This window comes from Lipotes vexillifer, unplaced genomic scaffold, assembly GCF_000442215.2.
Source record: "Lipotes vexillifer unplaced genomic scaffold, Lipotes_vexillifer_v1.1 scaffold761, whole genome shotgun sequence".
Lineage (NCBI taxonomy): Eukaryota > Metazoa > Chordata > Mammalia > Artiodactyla > Lipotidae > Lipotes > Lipotes vexillifer.
Window position 1 is genome coordinate 751,358 of NW_006796275.1, and position 5,693 is coordinate 757,050.

Consider the following 5,693-nt stretch of genomic DNA (forward strand, 5'->3'; position numbering starts at 1 on the left):
CAAATGGCATAATTCACAAACTGTAACAGGGAGCTTCATTTTAGGACAGTGTAAGCGATACTTTGCCAGTTACAAAACTGATGTCTTTTATTTTGTTAAAATGGTGATTTGACCTTCGTTTCCAATTTTTCTGAATTTTAGAAAACATCCATCTAACAGTGTTCAAATGAACAAACTGAAATAAACAAATTGGACAATTTAGTAACAATGTAGTTAAATAAACTGCTCAAAGTGATGGTTTCTTTAATTGAACAGCAATCAATTTGATGAATTATGTCATTATGTTAGACTGTTTCACAGCTGACCTGTCGTTTTACTTCTCTTGAGGATTTACATCACTTGCCAAAACTAATTAAGAAATACAGGTTTTGTATTAATTACATATATATATTATATATATTATATATACATGCACACACATATTTATGTCCACTTAAGTGTCTCAACATATGTACATGTAAACATATATGTCTATGTACTTGCACCACATATAAAAATAGTTGACAACAATAGAAGAGGACATACTGCATAGTTCACACACACATATATGTATTCATACATATTTACATACGTATTCATATATAAAATTATACATATATAATTTATATGGTGAGAAAATGTAAAAACTATTCTAATTCTTTAAATTAGTCCTCAATCTATTCCATCATAAGTCTTTTCTGACTATTCATTTCCCAGACACGATAACATATTATGAAATAAATGTATAGATAAGTCTGAATAAATTTTTCTCCTTATTAAAAATAATAAAAAACATAATGAAATGTGATTGGAATACACATGAAACATTAGAGTAGATGCATTTCTATTAAGAACACCAGGTATATAATTATGATGATAATGATGATGATGATGATGGTGATTTTTAAGTACAGTTAGTCCAGAGAGATATAGAAGATATAAGACAACTGGAAAGAAATATGCAGAAATATGATTTTTTTCACAAAATTTAATTTGATATCTGTAAAACCCATGAGAATAATTCAAGAAAATTAACAATTAGAAACTTAATGAGACAACCTTCCTCTGTCCTCCAAACCCTTCTATCATGCTTGGTAACTTCATCATCCACAGAGATGAATCAACCAAACTCCTAGACAATCAGTTCCCTCATCTGCTTATTTACCTTCTCCCAACTCCTTAGCATCTCCTAATGTGACACTGAACTCTCCCCAGAAATCTCAGGTCACTCCTTCCTTTTCTTCTAGGTCAATTACATTCACAGAAATTCTTTTTATCTCTTTGAGACTCAAATCCACTTTCATGTTCTAGCTTCCTCCATCTCCCTGTAAGCTTAATTCTATTTTTCAGAATTAGAACTTGTCACATTAATATTTTCTACTGCTTTTTCCTTCCCTTTTTCTAACATACTCACTTGGCAAATTACCAAACTTGGATCTATCTTGTAATCCAGGCCTACATGCAAACTTTGAGAAATTTCTGGAATAAATTACACAACCAAATTGAATGAATACAGTAATTTTAAAATAAAAATAAACACTCTAACTAGCACTCAATACCAACAATTCCTTTTAAAAGAATGTAGTATAGAAAAGAAACATTTATAATAACAATAGTTAAGGAAATGACAAACAACTAGGGTATGCAAGATTTGTTAGATAATTATAAAGTTGAACTAGAAATGATAAACAACTTCAAAGAATGGAAACACATAATTTTTTTCTTGAATATATACTTGATGTTGTAAGTATTATAAACAGAAAAATTTCTTTTAGCTATTATTTTAAGCTCAAAGCATCTATAAGATGATCATTAAATTAGGAAAAATTCTAAATATTACACAAATAATAAATCATAATTGGATATCTGAGAAAATTATTTAAAAATGAATAGCAAAATGATTAAAGTTATAATAATTAGACGTTTGACTTTAATTGACAATTATGCAGATTAATGGAATTTAGTGAATAGTAATAGACACAAATATAATGGATATTTAGTATATAAAAAGGACCCATTGAAAAGCAATACAGAAAAATAAACTACTAATTAATAGTGTTGATACATAAGGCCAGCTATTTAAAAAAAATAATCTAAATACTAACATAAGCATTCATCAAAATAAATTCTCAAGATGTCAGAGATTTAAATTTTAAAAAGTGAAACCAGAGGAGTATGTGAAAAGGAAGGCAAGAATAAGACAAAAAATAAGATTACAGGACAAATCCGAACATCAAATTTGTCTATCATTATTGTGAATTAATTAAATCACCTTTCAAGTAAAATATTAAACATGAAATTTTAAAATATCAAAATACATCTATGTGCTATTTATTTTTAAAAGAACTGAAAAAATTATGCAGCCAAATTGCATCTGAGAAGCTTTAATATAGAATGCTCTTAAAGACAGATTTTTTGACATGGAGAAAACAAGTGAAAATATAAGCAAAATACAGAGGATTTGCGTAACTTAATATAATAAGTAAATTTGTACTCAACAAAACTATAACTGATTTTCTTTCCAAAGACATGTAAACCATAAAGAAAATTTGATGGTGTATGAGGTTGCAAAATAAAGGCCAAAACTTTTAAAATCCACCTTCTTACAGATCATGCTTCCTAAAGACAATGCAATAAAACCAGAAATCTACAAAAAATGAATGTTAAATTTTAAATATATCTTCTTGTAATAATGAAATGAAAGTGAAATGAAAGATCCATTCTTTTAAAGAGAGCATATCCAAAAAACAGAAAAACTGTTTTGCCAGAAAATGTACAAAACTGAAAATGTATCAGTTAAGTTTTCTCCTCAGGAAGTTATTTAAAAAATGGAAGAAGTAAATTACTAAGCATTAAATATGAATTATAAAATTGAAAAAAATGGTAAAATTTTTGAATAACATGTACAAAACTTAGGCAACCCAAATCAAGAAAAAATGTGTAGGCATACATTTTAAAAGCATACATAAAAGAATATAACTAGATAAATTATAACTTCTTATCTCAATAAATATTAAAATGACAAGACGTAAAAATCCCTCCCAAAATGTGTTGACAATTTTCTTGCAGAATCACAAAAACCTATAAAATAATCATAAAAATAGTCAAAGATTACCCTATAGTAAGGAATATAGCTTCCTCTCTGTCTTATGGCTTTCCCACAGCCTATACCCTCTCCTAGGATTTGTCATTTTCCCCTCAGATCGGCAATGGATTGCCCAATATCATAAATGTTTTGTCCCACGACTGGGCTCACTGTGGATATTCGCATCCATAACAGGTGTTGGGGGTGAACTGGCGTGTCTTGGCTTTTATTCCTGCAGTGAATGTGGTCTCATCAAGGCCTTCAAAGACAGGGGCATAGACAGCCAGTCTCATTCCCAACTCCCTAAGAGTTTTTGTACCTCCTTTATAGATTTATAGGGCCCCATGTGCCCAGGGAGATCCCCTTCATTGGGCCAAAACTCCCAGAGGCTAGAATAATACAGTCTATGAGGCGGTGAGAACCTTGAGCCCCAAGCACCATGTAGGCACTGCTGGAGGGCAGGGTGTGTGGTGATGTTGCTTATTTTCTGTGCCTCCTGCCCAAATCAGAGAACTGCCATCACCACCCCACCCCACCCCTGCCCAGTATCCTATAGCCTCACAAATGATGCCTGGATGCTTTCCCTGGCCTTTTACTGAAAGCTGGCAGGTATATCAACAAGCTCAGTGTGAGTATATTCTCTCATCATGAACGTTTCCTGAATTGGGGACTGCCCCACTTGCTGGGGTTGTGGTTGCTGTGTTTTAGTTTTCCTTTGTATTAGGGGTATTTTTTCCATTTCACTGTCAATCATCACAACATCTTCCTCTTTGCTTTCCTCACTTTCCCAGGGATCCCACCTCTTAGGGTCTCACAGGCTTTGCAACAGTGCTCAGACCTTAATTCGAGGCAGCTCTCCTAACTTTGCAAAACGGCAAGCTGAGGTCTCCAACTTATTATCCTGCTCTCCCATCTTGTTTGCCAGCCCTGAAGCTAGCAGAGTAGTGGACCTCTGCACTTTCTTCTCTAATCTCAGCTCTTCTTCCAACTTTCTAACTCAAGCTTCAACCTCCAGTTGGGGATCAGTGGCCAGCTAACTGCCCACGGCAGAGGCCAGCCCACTGTGCAGCCCTTCATTTCCTTGCTTTGTTGCAGTACACTATGCACAGTTCCTCACACAAGGCCATCAAACCAACCGGCGTTTTCAGGGCATTCCCATAGTCTACAAGCATTTCTTATGGGTCACACCTCCCCACAAAGAGGTTGATGGCCTCTTTGGGATTTCCCCTGTGGATGCCTCTTTCCTAAGACCCATTTCTTTGGTCTCCTGGCTAACTTGGCAACTGTTGGGTGAAATTTGAAACTGGCCTCTGTACAAGGAGAGCAAGAGAGACCAACAGAAGAGGCAGACCATTCCAGTTTAGTAAATGGCAGGTTTAATAAGCAAGGGAACTTACATATGAGGCTTGTTTTGGTAGCCACAAGACAAGTGGATCTCTGAACCCTCCCGTCAGAATCTTAAAAGTTTATTCAGAGGTCTTAACTGGGTTTGGTCACATGTTCAGTCCAGATGGTCTCAACAGCACTTTACTCTCCCAAAGCTGTATCCTTTAAATAGCTCCTAGCATTGGAATGATGGGCAGAACATACATTTCGAGGACAAGGGATGGGATGAGAAATCTCTGATCACCTGGGTCCAGCCTGCAGGTCAGCCAGCGGTCAAGTCCTCTTGATGACCTCCTCCAACAAGAAGTTTTGAAAATGATGAAGAAACCGAGGAAGTAAGAACTCCAGAAGATAACATTTAAAATGAATACAAGTAGTTCAAAAATGTGCAATTGGTGCAGAAATAAATTAAACATAAATGAAACAGAATATAGAGCCCCAAACCAGTATAATGTTCATTAACTAATGTTCATTAGTTTATTCATTAATTAATATTCTAACTTAAAATGTCAAACCTGTGTCTTTGTTCATAGCATGTTATCATCAGTGGGCCAAAAATGGACAATTCCTTTCTTTCATTTTTTTTCCCCTTTATGCTGAATCTCCACTGCTATTTCCCTAACTCCAATAGATGTGCTACTAAAATAATGTTACATGTCCTTGAGTATAGGCATTGAACACATACCTTTAGTTGTGTTTTTTAGCCTGTGTATGTAACGTTTAATTTACATGAATATTTTGCCAGGTACCTTTTTCATTTTTCACTTCTTGATTTTTCTCACTCATCATTATGTGTGTTAGTTCAACCTATGCTGCTGTGTATACATCTAGTTTGTTCTTGACTATATTCCATAGTGTGTGTCTGATAGTTCCATATAATGAAAACTTAGGTTATTTCTAATTGCTCTTGATACCCTCAAATAAACTACAATTACCAATGTGAAGTGTTTTTATGTACCTTTGCAATAACTTCTCTTGGATGTATACAATGGAGATAGATAGATAGATAGATACATAGATACATAGATATGTAGATAGATAATCTAGGTGAGTCTTGTGGTATACAAATAATTACTTTCATCATGTACTTCCAGATGGCTTTCCAGGTTTGTTGACAAATTTACACTCCCATCAGAGATGCAGAATATTTTCTGCTTTCCAAATCCACATCAAACTTTTGTGTTACTTAACTTTTTAGTGTTTGGTCAATGTCATGAGTGTAAAGTCTTCTCTTTTCTTAAAT